Consider the following 16,752-nt stretch of genomic DNA (forward strand, 5'->3'; position numbering starts at 1 on the left):
GTAAAGAGGTACTAAGTATGGTCCTATTGAGGGTACGTAAAGGGAAGGAAGACTAGGTAGAGTAATGGCAAGGGCAGGTTCTGGAATTGAGAAAATAAGCTTTTAGCTCATTTTTAAAGTGTGAGGTGTGCGAGACTGAACGTAAGTCAAGGGGAAGTTTGAGTTGTACTATGTTCATCTATGTGTTTGTGTTTACTTGCTTTATTATTAGTATTGTATGATATGTTTGTAATTTTTCTAATTTAACAAGAGAATGGTTTAATAATATTAACAATTTACACAATTTACACACAGAAAGGTTGGTTTTAAGAAAGAAATCGATGTTCTTACTTTCAATAACTTTTGTTGTCTGTAGTCTTACTTCAAATTTAGTTTACTAAATACAATTTACAGACTTGCATAAAGATTTAGGTTTTTGCCTTTCTAAAACAATATATGGAATGAAGGATAAAGATTAAAAAGTTAATATCCTCATCTAACCGTGATGTTGATCTCAGTATGTTTTCTGCAGCATATCTTACTCCTTCCATTATCCTATCCCATTTTCATTAGTAACAGTGTTGTTATAAGTGTGCTATAGTGGGCACTTAGATTACACTTTGAGCTACTGATTGTAGACTGTCTGATAGGCTACTGTTTGGTGGCTCAAAACACAAAAATAATAAGCATAATAATAAATAAATAAATAATATAGAGGACAAAGAAAGGGACTTTATTTTGTTTCTGAAGATATATCATGCATAGCCAGGTAGTAGAATCACTCTGCCATACAAGTAAAGATATTGTATTATTTGGCCAAGCCATGTTGCATGTAATAAAATATAGAACCATATGTATGCATGCATGTTGTGTATCTGGAGCATTATATGTCGTACTGTTCATAGTATACAACTTAAATCTAATTCCTCTTCTTGCACTACCCATTTTTTACTTTATCAAAATAGCAGTATAAAAAATGAGCCTGCCCCTCCTTCTACCAACCCTCAACGAATATCCTAATCATGGGCACTAGAACCATAGAGCCAGGGGGGACCCCCCACTTTTACAGCTGCAAGAACTGTCAGCACAAATTAATGAAGTGGAGTTTTAACGCTAACATGAATTCATGCATAGAAGTTAAACTAACATGTAGTATACTTGCTTTTGATGCAGAAGGCTGTGGGTACTATTCCATATTATGCAGATGGATTGCTGATACTGTACTATGTTGTACATTAATGGGAGTAGATGCTGCAGTCCTATGAATGTCCTCCTTTGGAGGAGTTACCTATTAACTATGAACTCGTTATCAGTTTGCAATCCATTCCCCATTGCAAAATTACTAACTTATTTTTTAATGTAGCATAGGCAATTTATTAATCACGGGCAACAGGCACTTTATTTGTAGATGAAACAATGAAATATAAAGTTGTTTGCTGGCAGCAAGCTCTTCATTAGTTACAGATCCCTTTAATGTGGAATTATTTAGATGACTTACTTCTGCAGAGATTTTGCAAATTTACTGATATTGGTGGATTGTAATGACAGAAGTTTGAGTGGCCGTTTATGGTTGAAATTTTCTGAAATGGTTAGTTTTGTCATTATTGTTTCATTACTTATTAGAAGACTATTCCAAACTACAAATTTAAAACACATTCTAACAAGTGGTGCTGTATTATACAAGGAATATAATTTAATACAATTAGGTTAATACAATCAGGAAGGTGAATAAAATAATGTATACATGTATGCTTGCTTACAGGATGCAGGAGATAAAACAGGGGAAGAAACCAGTCATCAATAGAGTCCCCCAGGGTTTGGTGCTGAAACTTTTTCTGTCTGGCATATACATCTCAAAAGTAAAAGGAAATACCAAAGGGCTTTAGCCGACTAAATTTGATATGGCTTCAAGCTAGGAGAAGTTACTGAATCCCCAGATGACCTAACCATCATGCAGGAAGGTTTGTCCCACACAATAACTGGTGCCGGAACCATGAATTGAAACTAAACTCCAAGAAATACATTATCGTATCCTTTGGGAAGTCATCTACTCCAGGGAACTGCCAAATTGACAAAGCCCCTGAGAACTGACACAGTTGTTTGGCACTTGGCAACTTATGTGTACAGTGGCCTAACATTTCACCAACATGTGCCCAGAGTCATAAGAAAGTCTTTCTATATTGCCCAGCTTATAAACAAATTGATTGTGACTAGATCTAAAGATGTTATTATCCCCCTTTACAAAGTCTTCATTAGATCAATCATTTTGTATAATGCCAACTTTGGCATGTATCTGTCCAGACTCATGCAACAATTGGAATACCACAGAGATACCGTACTAAAAGAATACAAGTCCTAAACAATAGGTCTTGCATGGACCTCCTCAAAGATTTATAGATTTACTCAGTATCCTACAAAGTGTTTAGAGGTGATGTATCTGGCATACAAGGCATCCTTCGACCTAATACAGATGGACCTACTGAACATCAGCAAGTCAAATGGCATCAGAAATATTCAGTTCAGGTATCTAATCTGAATGTTGTTGAGAGATGGATATATATTTCGAGAACAGACTATCCATTCAATTAAAATGAAGCTCATCCCTGTCCATATTCAAATGCAACTTGGATCTATGGATGGGTAATAGAAAATGTACTCCAGGATTGCCCCTCATGCCACTAATGGATAGAAGCAGTTTCTAAATGCTGCATCCCTTACATGGGTCCCCTCAAATTATCTATAGTGTGATTACATTTATTCTCACTGGGGGTAATATACAATTATCAGCCATGGGATAGGTAAGACCAATCAGGAAATGTTAATTCAAGCATCAAAATGGAAAATGACTAAGCTTAAAATGTCTTCCAAGTGAACCTATGTTGTGGTAGTAAATAGTTTTAAAAAATTGCTCTTTTTAGATCACCTAGTGCCTCTATCACCCTCTGTCCCCCAGTCTTCAACAGCTTCTGGCGCCCCTGATCCTAATCCATTTCTTACTTAGCTATAACCATCCACATACCACAACCCAAGCCACACAATAACATCAAATGGGAAAAGACTCTGTAAGTATGCCAAAGAACCTAACTTCTCCAGAACAGTTATTTTTTTGTCTTCTCCCTGCCTTATTTTATCAAAATGCTTGTGTTTTTCTTTCTTCCTAGCACATTTTATCATTTTCTTTATTGAAAAACATATAAAGCAAACCACACAAAATAAGAAGAACATATAGTATAAATGAACAGCAAACAACAAAACAACCATTACAGGTCTAAATAATAAGCAAGCATGCTCATGAACTATATATAATAATTTCTTTATAATTATAAACAATGGGAAATAATAACAGAGAGACTGCAATACAGAAAAACATTCAATGTTAAGTGATGGCAGCATAGGTTAAACCATTAAATAACCATTCCAAAGATGTGGAAAGGCTTACCATGCTACTGAAGCCATGTTTAGGAAGGCTTCTGCATCAAAGTAAGCCTTTTTGATTGATAGACTGGTCTCCTACAATGTTTTTCCGTTCCTTATGGGGGTCCTTAACACAGAGAGCATTAACAGAGAGAGCAAGGAAAGCTGCATGCTAATACAGCAGTGTGCATTGTGATTAACACTAAATAGCCATGTATTCTCCTTAAGAAATACTAGCAGTGTCCACTTTACTAACCTGAGAGATTAAACTTTAACTCCAGGAGGAAAAAGTGAATGGTGTCTTTTGACAGTGATCACCCATTCACTCCTATTGAAGTACTTGTGTGTGTGTGTGTGTGTGTGCGTGCGCGTTTGTGTGTGTGTGTGTGTGTGTGTGTGTGTGTGTGTGTGTGTGTGTGTGTGTGTGTGTGTGTGTGTGTGTGTGTCTCAATCTCGGTTATTGTCTTACAATAAGTAGGGAATGTGTGTGTGTGTGTGTGTGTGTGTGTGTGTGTGTGTGTGTGTGTGTGTGTGTGTGTGTGTGTGTGTGTGTGTGTGTGTGTGTGTGTGTCTGTGTGGTTCTGTATGTGCATGTATGCATTTCTGTCTGGGTATGTGTATATGGGGATGGGGGTGCCTTTGCTAACATGATGCATGTACAGATAGACAGAAAAATACCACTGTCAAGTTTGAGCTGCTAAGAAGATGCCTCTCAGTAATGCCTCAAACTGTCCCACAGTATTACTAATCTGCATTGAGGAATTAGCCCAGAAAGAGAGAAAGGCTGTGAATCTCAGTTCTTTTACCTGGGACAGTAAGCAATACTTGCATAGATCATTTACTGAAATGATAATACATGTTAACATTCAAGTCATGAACTTAGCATTATCTGTCTGTTCTTAATTGACCACATTATTACCTTACTTGTACTATATCCATCTTTGACAGCTAACTGCACTAAACAACAATTTAAACCTTTTTTTGCAGATCATTTTCCTAAATGCCTAAATGAATATACACTCCACCAAAAAAATAACACAGATAATTAAACTAGTAACAAAGTACATTAGCACTGCATAAAATAACATTTACAGCACCAAGTAATGAACTCTGTGCGCTGACATTGCCAGTCCATAAGGAAACTACCACTGACTTACCCACTAAACAAAAATCAAGGTTTAACAAAGTCAAGTGAAAAGCTTCTACAAGCATTATAAAAGACAAATGGTTAACACTGCTGTACACTGATTCTAGTAGAGCAGAACTAGAAAAGATTGCAATTATAAATAACAAAAATGACAAACATAACAGTAACTAAGAGGTATTCCTAAAGGGACTGTGCTCTATTAAATCACTAATAAATTAACTAAATAATAAAGGGTGTGTGTTCTTAGGGAAATAACAGCTGCCCAGAGGTGCTGTAAAACCTGACTTTGCACCCTAGTGGGCATTATTACACTCAGTGAATGGCATATATGCATATGTATATGTATATGTATATGTATATGCATATGGGTCTACTTTGATTCAGTGAAAACTCATTTCACTGAATCACATATTTCACTGAATATAAGTACAGTTGAGCAAATAAAATGTATATGCCCTTTTCCCCACTGTAGTGTGATCCTGAAGTTAGTATATATAGTTATGGGGATGTGGGGGGCACAGCCCCTCACAATGGGGGTGGTGGGGGGCATAGCCCCCCACCTACGTTTGGTTTTATATTGTTAGCTTTCGGTGAAATGAGATTCATAAATATAAAAGATAAGTAGGTGGGGGGCTACGGCCACCACACCCCCCCAATGTGGGAGGCTGTGCCCCCCCACCCCCTAACTAAATATATACTAAGTCTAGGTTCGCATTACAGTGGGGAAACGGGCATATACACTTTATTTTTTTAATTTCCCAACTGTACTTACATTCAGTGAAATGTGATTCAGTGAAATGAGTTTTCAGTGAATCAAAGTAGACCCATATATCTATATCTATATCTATATATATATATATATATATATATATATATATATATATATATGGATCTACCTTACTAGATCGACAAGTTAAAACAGCGAAAATGACTTCACCGATGCCAGAAGATCGCAAATCACTTCACCGACGCCAGAAGATCGACAGTGCACAAACACGACATCGCATACACCCGACACATCATACCAACAAACAAAACAAATCCCCTATCCAAAACCCACACACACAACACAAGCAATCAAAATCCTTACAAACCAACACTAACCGATACATACACAACTATCTACAACCGTAACCCAAACCCTTACCCTAAGGTCCGTCACTATTGCACACTCACCTAACCCGCGCCCTAACCCTAACTCACTTATCCCACCCCTACCCCTACAGACCACCAACATCGCACACTTACCTTACTCGCACCCTTACCTAACCTGCGCCCTAACCCTAACTCACTTATCCCACCCCTACCCCTACAGACCGCCAACATCACACACTTACCTTACTCGCACCCTTACCTAACCCGCGCCCTAACCCTAACTCACTTATCCCACCCCTACCCCTACAGACCGCCAACATCACACACTTACCTTACTCGCACCCTATCATCCGTCACTACCGCATACTTACACATCCTTTCCCCATCGCAGTGTTCTCAGCGTCGGTGTCTTCCTCCGTCGGTCTTCTGCCTTGTCGATCTTCTGGCGTTGGTGAAGTGATTTGCGATCTTCTGGCGTCGGTGAAGTCGTTTTCGCTGTTTTAACTTGTCGATCTACTAAGGTAGATCCATATATATATATATATATATATATATATATATATATATATATATATAGGTTATCAAAATAATGAAAACCCTAACCAAGAATGCTCAAATCCCTGAACCAGAACAGTGGAAACTGTCAAGTTGACTGCTCTGAATGTCTAATCCTTCAGAAGGCAAGAATCGACATTCAACAACTTCTGTGCCACTCACCATCTCAAAAAAACACTGTTGACAAGTTATATAGATTTCTACTGATTTGCAGGGGGACAACCCCCCCCCACCCCCACACCCCCTGCTAATTAAATATTATAACTCTGAGTTCACACTATAGTGAGGAAAAGGTACTTTTCCAGATCCCCACTACAGTGTGATCCAATTGAAAACAGTGATGCTCAAAACCGAGAATGTGAACTACGTGTTGATGTTATGGAGTCAACAAGATTTTAGATCACAATTTTCCCCTTTTGTATCTTTTACCCTCAACCTTCTGAATGATGGTAAGGTGAGTTTCATACATTTGATAGTAAGCTTATAGATAGATAGATAGATAGATAGATAGATAGATAGATAGATAGATAGATAAATAGATAGATAGATGATGGATAGATAGATAGATAGATAGATAGATAGATAGATAGATAGATAGATAGATAGATAGACAGATAGATAGATAATTAGTGCATAACTGTTTAAAGTTCTACATTTAAAAATATAAGCAGCTGCAGTGCCTGGTGTTGTGAGCTCCCATTGCCTGTACATCGCAACTAAATAGTGGGAGTGGCTTGTTCCCAACCCCTATACTTGAGACCGCAGACACTCCAAAAATATAAACGTAAGAAAGCTTTTGGACTACTAGTTGATCACCTCCACATCCTCTTTGCTTCTATCCAGTTCCTGTACATTGCAACTACATAGGGGGTCCAGTTTATTTCCCACCCCATACTTGAGAGTGCAGACACTCCAAAAATATAAACTTAAGAAAACTTTTGGACTACTAGTTGATCACCTCCACAGCCTGTCTGCTTCTATCCAGTGTCTGTACATCGCAACTACATAGTGGGTTTGGTTTGTTCCCCTCTCCATACTTGAGAGTATGGACACTCCAAAAATATAAACTTAAGGAAACTTTTGGACTACTAGTTTATCACCTCCACAACCTCTCTATTTCTATCCAGGTGCTTACAATGGCTATTTTCAACTAAACTCCACTGAATTTTGTCTTTTAATCCTTTCAGTAGCACTAACTATTGCTTTGTTAAGCAAATTGATATTTGTAGTGCCTTTTGGTTGAGCTCTGCATTGGTACTGACAGCTGCACTGTATCTAGCCCCCCATGACTTCCAAGTTATTATTACCTTTTTTCTCTCTTCTCCTGCCATAGCGTTAAAATTAGGCTGCATATAAACGTATTTTAACTCCCCCTCCCCATTTAAATTAGGCTGCATATAAACGTATTTTAACTCCCCCTCCCCATATTGTTAGTTACACTCCTCCTTCCTTGTTAAAAGTCTAGCTAGTAGAGTATCTCCCTAGCCTAAGTTCTCCTAATTTTGGCCTGCTTCTTTTGACCTATGTATTTCTCCTAATTTCTGCCTCTTCCTTTTGACTGTAGGACTTACTCATACTTTACTTACCTATCCTCCTGTTCCCACTCATCCTCTACATCGCATATGAAATCCCTCTAATTATAGCTTCTGTTAAGCTCGTTGAATTATTCTTTTGGTTACTTACCCTATAGAGCTCCACTGATTGTTTTTGCAGCAGTTTAGCATTGATTGGCCTTGCCTGATCCATTCATTCTTCAGGCTCACTCTACTCCAATACCCTGCCCCCGATTCCCACCTCCACTACTTCCACATTTATTTATCACTAACGCCACCCACTCCATCTTTCATACACTCACACACCACCTCTCCCACACACTCTCACAAACCTAACTTAAAGTGATTACCTCCATCAATACAATGTCTATCACCAACATGTTTCCTTAGCTTAATACTTCCCATTGCACTTCTTAGCACCCTTACTTACCTTACACAACTCCCTTACGCCTCTTACAACCTTCCACTACACTATACCTCTAACTACCAATATACTACATCATCCTCCTTCTCCTCTATTACCCATGAACTCTACCAATCAAACATAACCCTCTTATATAAACACAAAGTACTACCTGCCAAACCCTCTTCTAACTTACCATACCCTCCACTCCCTAACAAATACTCTACCTATCTCCTCCCAAACTCCCTCTCCACATTAGACTTTATTGCTCTCATGCTAGATTACATCTCCCTCTCTCTTTCTGATGACATTTACCCCAATCCCGGGCCCACCAATCCCCCTTCCATCTCCTTTCCCCCTCCATCATCATCTCCTCGCACCCCAAGAGCATTTTCATTACCACAATTACTGCCCAAAGTTTCTGTAATAAAATTCCTAACCTACACACCTGGCTTATCCACAACCAGCCAGACATAGTTGCCATCTCAAAAAGTTGGTTGAAACCACATATAAGAGATAATGAAATCCAGGGTCCTGGCTTACATATAATTCATAACGACAGGCCCAACAAAAAAGGAGGTGGGTTAGCCATAATCTACTTGTTCACCTACTCAGTTACCCCATACAATACTCCCACTACAAAATTTGCCAACTCTGAATTAACCATAGGTCTCTTAAAATTGAACAAAGACAATTCCATATGCATAGCTGCTCTTTACATCCCTCCAGGTAATAACATCCCAATACTAAAAAGCATTCTCTCCTGGTTCTCCTCTGACATTAAAAATGAAACATTCATCCTAGGAGATGTAAACATTAACTGGGCCATCATTAGCTCTCAGTCCCCTACCCAAACAATCAACCTCTTTAACTTCACCCAGCTAATAAACTCCCCAGCAGGCCAAACAAAGATGGAATCTCTGGCTCAATCACTGACTGGATCTTAGTTTCTCATCCAAATCTAACCTCAAATTCAGGAATCCTTCCTGACCCCCTCAGTGACCATCTACCAGCCTTTGCTGACCGGTACCCCTCCTCCCTTCTTAAATAACATTGCTACATTCAAACCCGAAACCTGTCCAACTGCACCCTACAAACATTTTCAGACTGACTACAACTAACTGACTGGACACCTTTAAGAACTCTACCCCTTGACAACGCCATCAACTACTTTATTTATTTTTTTGCAGTTTGATTACCGGGGAAGTCCACTGCACTGAATTGACCTATTTTCAGTGGAGGCCCGGGGAGAAAAGCTCAAAGATGCATTATACAATTTAGATACAACTGATAGTTAATATTAAATATAATATTATGTAGAATAGTTACTCATAAATGCATTCAATATCAAGCATAGTTAACAAATTCATTAAGCTTGAAGGTAGGGATCATGCAGTTTCATTTGAGGAAAACAGATATGTGTTAGGTGTGGAAACAGTTTACATACAAACCTTTTAAGAAAATGTAAATATGCTTTACATACACACATCAACAGTAGAATGCTATTTACAATATATACAAGGTTGGGCTGTGTGTGGGTAGCTGTAGGAGTTGTTGAGAGCTTAGAGAGAAGCTATAGAAATTGTTGAGAGCTTAGATAGGCTCATTGGAAGATAACTATGAGAGTTGTAGAGCTTGGGAACCAGAGAGAGAACCCCCTTTGATTTCGTTGGGTGAAGGCAGGTACATTTCCATTTAGTGGACAGATGTTTGAATAGTTGGATTTTGAAGTTTTCTGAGTTTGGTATGGTTCTTAGTGAGGAGGGAAGGGAATTCCATTTTTTGCCAAGTGAGAAAGATAGGAGAAGTTGGCCAGCAGGACGTTTAGGTTTACGGATAGTAATTAAGTTCTGGTTTTCAGATCTGAAAGCTCTTTTGGATTTATAAGGGGGAAGGATGTTAGTTAGAGCGGGACATTTTGCTGGGTGAAATATGAGTCTATATGAATTAGTGAGTTGGAGATAGTCTAGGCAGTTTGGGAGTTTAAGCAAATTCAGGGATTGTAAGGTCAGGCAGTGATGGACTTTAATGAAACTTTTCTGTACCTACTCAATAACCTTGTTTCTTTCAGGACCAAAAGAGTTAAAGCTATAACTTCTCCCAAGCTCTCTAAGTAAACTAAACAGGTCATGATCCTAAGAGACAAAAAAGTGGAAACAGTACCAAAGAAATAAGCAACCTAATACTCTACTAGAATTTAAAAAACTCTACGACTCCATAAAAAAACTAATAACCAGAGACCACAAAACATATTACTCTAAGCTTCCATCTGAACATACTAACAACCCTAGAAAATTTGGGAATACTATCTCCTCCCTCCTTCACCCTGGCAGTAAAGACAACTCATGCCCAAACCTTAACTGCTCTGATTAAGAAACAGCCTCTCTATTTAACACCTTCTTTGTGGAATGCATAGCCAAACTTACTGCCAGCTTCCACAGCTCCCCTTCAATATCTCCCCTCCATACCTTCCTCTCTGATCTCAAAAACATACCTCTTCATTCAGCCTCATTCCTGTGTCCACACACATAATAAAAAAACTCCTCCTCTGACTGAAACCATGCTCCAACACACCAAATAATTTACCTGCATTCTTCCTCAAGCTATCTGCCAATAGTATAGCCTTCCCTATCTAGGTCCATCCAAGAATCTTATGTTCCCTAACTTTGGAGACAACCATTCATCATCCCACTCTATGAAGGTGGCAGAAACACTGATACCACTAATTTCTGTCCTATTGCAATGCTTTCCCCACTCTCAAAGGTCCTGGAAAAATGTATTCACTCACAACTGATGCCTTATTTAACAGAAAACAACGTCCTAACCCCCACACACATGGAGTCCGTCCTGGTCACAGTACTGTCACTGCACTCCTATCCTTCTTCGAGTCCATTGACCATGCTCTTGACTCCAGAAAAATCATATCAACCCTGTTCATAGACCTTTCCAAAGCCTTCAACACCATCTCCCACCACATAATCCTATCACAACTCTCCTTCCTCAATCTCTCCCCTTCCACTATACCTTTGTTCACCAGCTACCTCTCCAAAAGACAACAAGCTATTAAATGGAAACATTCCACCTCTTCCTTTCTATACACCCCTATTGGGGTACCCCAAGGTTCTGTCCTTGGCCCCTTACTTTTCAATATATTCAACAACTTTCACCACTCCATCTCCAATTCTGCACTAATCCAGTATGCAGATGATTCAGCAATCATCTGTTCAGCTAACACCCTTTCCAACCTTCTGCAGATAACCCAGTCAGCTTTCTCAAATACTAAAACCTGGATGCAAAACAACCACCTAGATCTTAATGCCAGTAAAACCAAATTAATGATTTATTTCACCATCTAAACACTCCCCCATTGATAAAAACTCCTTCAAGATCATAAGCCAGAGTAATACCCCCATTGAAATTGTCCCTCATACCAAACTGCTCGGTGTCATTATTGATGAACATCTAAAATTTGATATCCACATCTAAACTAACATAAAAAAACACCAAATATTAGGAATTCTATATAGTCATAACCATTATCTCACCACCTCCACAAGAAAGGACCTCGCTTCCACATACCTTCTCCTCTCCCTAATATATGATTCTCCTCTGTTGCTGAATCTTCAGCTTGGCCTTCAAACTAAATTAGAAGCCCGCTACAATAAAATCTGCAAATTTGCCACTAACTCTAGGAATCCATCCCATATTTGCTCAAGCTTCCCGACTATCTGAACCTCCTTAAACTCACCACTACCCATAAGTTCATATTTTACCCATCCTCCTGTCCCTCTCTCTCTCCACCTCCTTAATATCCTATATTCCTAATTGCTCACTTAGTTCAGAAAATCAGAACCTGCTCAAAATCCACAAACCTTTATGGCCACCTGGACACTAGCTCTGCTAGCCTGCTCCTTAGCCAAACTATGGAACTCTCTTCCTCCCTCCCTTAGAAATACTGATAACCACTCTAACTTTAAATCCCTCCTCCATTCCCACCTATCTTCAAAGTGGGAATGCCTGTGCTCCTTCCCCACATAGGACCCTCCTATATCAAAACCCACCTGCTAACTCTGCATCATCTCTGCACTCACAGCATTTGCCCTCCTACTCCTCCTTAACCCCCAAATTTTGTTACTAGTTTATTTCCAACAATTTCTTGTCCTCAGTTGTAATTCATTGTTAATGACCCTTAGACTTTTCTGTTGCTAGATTTTTACTACTATGATTGTGGAATGTAAAATTTCAATTGTAATTCACTGTTAGTGACTCTTACACTGCACAGTTGCTAGATTTTATTATTATTGTAGAATGTAGATTTTTTTTTACTGTACAATTCCAACTGTGTTAAAATATTTAAAATTGGGAGGAGTTACAGCTTTCCAGTTCCGTGTAATATTTTCTTGCATTAGCAAGAAGAGTCCACAAAATTACATACTTTTGCCTTGGAACACAAGACTGCACAGACATATTCAACAAAACTAGGGATTTTGTGAGTTGGAAATTATTAGTGAACAGTGCCTGCAACAAATAGTTAATACTTTCCCAATATTGTTTAAAAAAATTGCATTCATAGAACATGTTTGCCAGTTGGCTATTGATTGTGATTTACACCCCCAGCATCTATTTTCTTTATTATATATTAGTTCTAATTTGTGCGGTGTTAAGTATGTTCTATGTATAAATTGCCATGTGAAAAGTTGCCAAAATAGTGATAAAGATGTTAGTTTTGGATCTGTAAGAATTAGTGTTTTATCTTTATCATCTGGCATTTTACCATTAACTGTTTCATAGCATTTCGATATGTTTTGTTTATTATAAACTCTTGTTTCTTTAACTAATTTGTACAATATGATAAAATTCATTTCCAATTTGTGGGAAATTCCATCAGCGTTATTATCTGCTCTATGAACTTAGAAACCTTTTCCCTAACAGACTTCTGCATTATTGCCTGTTGATTTAAAACTGTTTGTCTTAATCCCTACAGTGTTAACCACATGTTATTTTCAAGGTTAAACTCACTAATAATTTGCTCTATCATTAGTACTTTATTAGTGTTTATCAACTGATGCCAGTAAATTATACCATTCTTGCTGACCCCAGGATTTACTAAACTTCGGTGCAGGACTAATCTAGTCCTGCATGGAAGTGGCAGTTTAAGAGGAGGACGTCAGTGAGCCATGCATATTAATGAAGGTGTGCTGCCTGAACTCCTAATGCTACAAGGAGTGTGGACGAGTGCAGGGTGTGTGTCTGAAAGCAGAGATCTCAGAATAAACACGCCCCTGCAAAGTAGAACAGAAGAATGTGTAAATAAATGAGCGAGAAAACTCATAGATGTCTGCATATCCCCACCAACAATCTCCATGTGTTCAACAGCAACAGTACACTTAAAGGGTTTCTGCATTTTATTTATTTATTTTTTAAAAACCCTGAGTACAGCTAACCATAGGTGCACGGGTTTGCCCATCGCTTAGCTACGGTTAAAGCAGCTGAAAAGGCTGAAGAGGATAACAAGGAATATATATGCATAGGTTCATAGGTTCATAGGTTGGTACTAGGCTATCAGCCCTAGGGCCGATACAAGCCTAGCCATAACAATTCCCTGGCTATTTCTTCCCACATTATTTACTTTCCTGGACCCCTGTCTAGCAGGGTGACTGACGTGATCTCTGGGGTGAATTTCCTTTCTCCCATCCAATCGTCAAGGTTCCTCTTGAAGAGGTCCAAAGAAGCACTCTGCTTGATATGTATGGGCAATCTATTCCAGAGTCTGGGGAGTCTCTGGGTCAGGAACCTATCCCTCCAGCATGTTTTGTTTATTGTGATGACAAGGTTTAGATCCCTGGAGCGTGTAGCTCTGAGGGATTGGGATTTCTTTAAGTGTAGCATGTCCAACAGCTCTGGGTTTGACATGGCCTTGTATGTTAAGCAGAGATTGCCTCTGAGTAGACGATATGCGACAGAGTATAGCTGGAGTTTTTTAAGGCAGTCAGCGTAGGGCATCTGCTTTAGGCCTGTGATTCTTTAGTGAGGTATTTCTGAGGCCTTTCCAGTTGTTGCAGATGTCTTGAGAGGTACATACCAAATGGGGCGTTGTATTCTATAATGGGTCTAATGAGGGATGAGTACAGTGGGACAATGACCTCCTTTTTTCTGGATGAAAAGCCCTTCATGATGAGGTGTGCCACATAGAATGATTTCCTGACTGTTGTGGCAATGTGGTTACCAAAGGTGAGACCACTGTCCACCTGTGTCCCTAAGTCTCTTATCACACTTTCTGTGTTTAGTGTACTGCCACCTATATGGTAATTCATGGATACATGTTTTTTCCCAAAGGGGATAACAATACATTTCTTGGCATTGAGCTTGAGCCCATGGCTCTGGCACCAAGCATCTGTTTCTGTAAGGCCCTTTTGTAGAGTATCCACATCATTTGGGGATTCAATAATGGCTCCCAGTTTGCAGTCATCTGCAAACTTTGTTAGCCAGAGTCCCTTAGTGTTGACCTGTACTTCAGAGAAGTAGATGCCAAACAAGAGCGGCCCCAGGACTGAACCCTGAGGTACTCCACTTGTCACTTGTCTGGGGCTGGATTTGGAGTCGGCTACTTTTACAGTGTGGGTTCTATCAGTAAGCCATTTAGCAACCAATTGGGTGACATAGGGATTAATGCCCAACTTAGTAAGTTTATCTATGATTCCAGAGTGGGGGATGGTGTCAAAGGCCTTGGCAAGGTCTAGATAGGCTGTGTGGACCACCTTACCCTTGTCCATGGCTCTGGAGACTGATTCAAAGAAGTCAATCAGGTTCAGGAGACAAGATCGTCCCTTCACAAACCCAAACTGGGTGGGGTCCAGTGTTTGAAGGTTGCCAATGTCTTTGTTTATAAGTTCCATGATAATATGCTCCATGGCCTTGCAGATAAGGCTTGTCACACTGATGGGATGGTAGTTTCCGGGATCCAAGGTGGATCCCCCCTTGTGGATTGGGATAACTGTAGCTCTGCGCCACTCAGTGGGCACAAAACCTGAGGTGAGGCTATGATTAAACATGACACTTAGGTGAGGTGCCAGTTCATATTGTAGTTCATGTAGTACACAGCCCGGGATGTCATCTGGTCCCATGGATGCTGTATTCTTGGCTTTAGAGAGTGCATTTTGTACCTGTGTGGCCGTTATTACTGGAATTTGGCAATCTTCCGGTATTGAGATGGGCCATTTAGGGGTGAGAGGGGTGAAGTTGGCACTGAATCGATCTGCCAGGATATTGGCAATATCCTTCGGATCAGTATATTTAATGTCATTCTGTTTTAGCTCAGAGCAGATCTGAGCATTGCCATTTAGATTCTTGACATAGTTATAGAATGCTTTGTGGTTGTCTTTGGAATCTTTGGCAATTTTATTTTCATAACTAGCTTTGGAGGATTTTATGAGGCATCTCAGTTTCTTACTGAGGCTAGTAAGGGAGTTTTTTGCATCCTGGGATTTTCCTCTTTTCTGCAAAAGTTTCTTCCTTTTGTTGTAAAGTTTGTTTATGGCAGGGGACCACCAGATTGGCTTCCTTTTTTTGGATGAGAGCATTTTGGTTCTATTTGGGATGGCACGATTCATGCATGAGTGGATGTGCTCGTACAGTGCCTTAGTGTAGGATTCAGCAGTTGAACTTTCAGTTCCCGTCTGCATGGGTGTCATGAAGTTTGTCACTTCTGACTTGAAATGAAGCAGCATAACAAGAGTGTAGTGGTTAGAGCATCTGCCTAGCGACCAGGCATTTCCAGGTCAAGTCCCACTGCAGCACATATTATTTTCCATGTGAAATCTGTATATGAACATATTTTAACAACTTATTTCCATATAACCTACATAATAACATTTAAATGTGAACTGGAGTACTGCATTAAATGCACTAGTAAGCAGGTGTAAGCAAGAATAAGCAGTAGTATGCATGTTTAAGTGTGTTTGCATGGGGGTAAGCATTGCCTACACAGATTAAGCAAAGTAGAAGCTAATTGAGTGTAAGAAATTGTAACTGGAGGTTAGCAGTGCTTACCGTCGCGCAAACCCACTCAAACCTGCTCACAACTGCTTAAAAGTGCCTTAATCACTCTGTATCCAATGGCCCTTGTTCTGCCCAGCAACAAAATAAATGGCTTCAGCAAGGCTCAAACTCAAGACCCAGCAGGCGACAGCCAAACTGATTTACCTCTAAGCCACAGCAGATATACACAAGTCTGATGTTATCACAAACATATCATCCAGCACAGTCATTCAACAGTATAGGAAATATAGATAACTAGGTATGTGTATTTGTAACTTATGTAATATCTAAACACATGCAAAATATCGATATATGTCGACATATATATATATATATATATATATATATATATACACACACACACACACACACACATATATATATATATATATATATATATATATATATATATATATATATATACATATGCAAATGCCTACATCTACACTCATATCTTTATATATATTTACATATGTAGCTCTCTCTCTCTCTCTCTCTCTCTATATATATATATATATATATATATATATATATATATACAATGTCAGGCTGATAATGCTAACATATCA

This window comes from Protopterus annectens, chromosome 1.part1 (genome assembly GCF_019279795.1).
Source record: "Protopterus annectens isolate FY-2018-M chromosome 1.part1, PAN1.0, whole genome shotgun sequence".
NCBI classification, from domain to species: Eukaryota; Metazoa; Chordata; order Ceratodontiformes; family Protopteridae; genus Protopterus; species Protopterus annectens.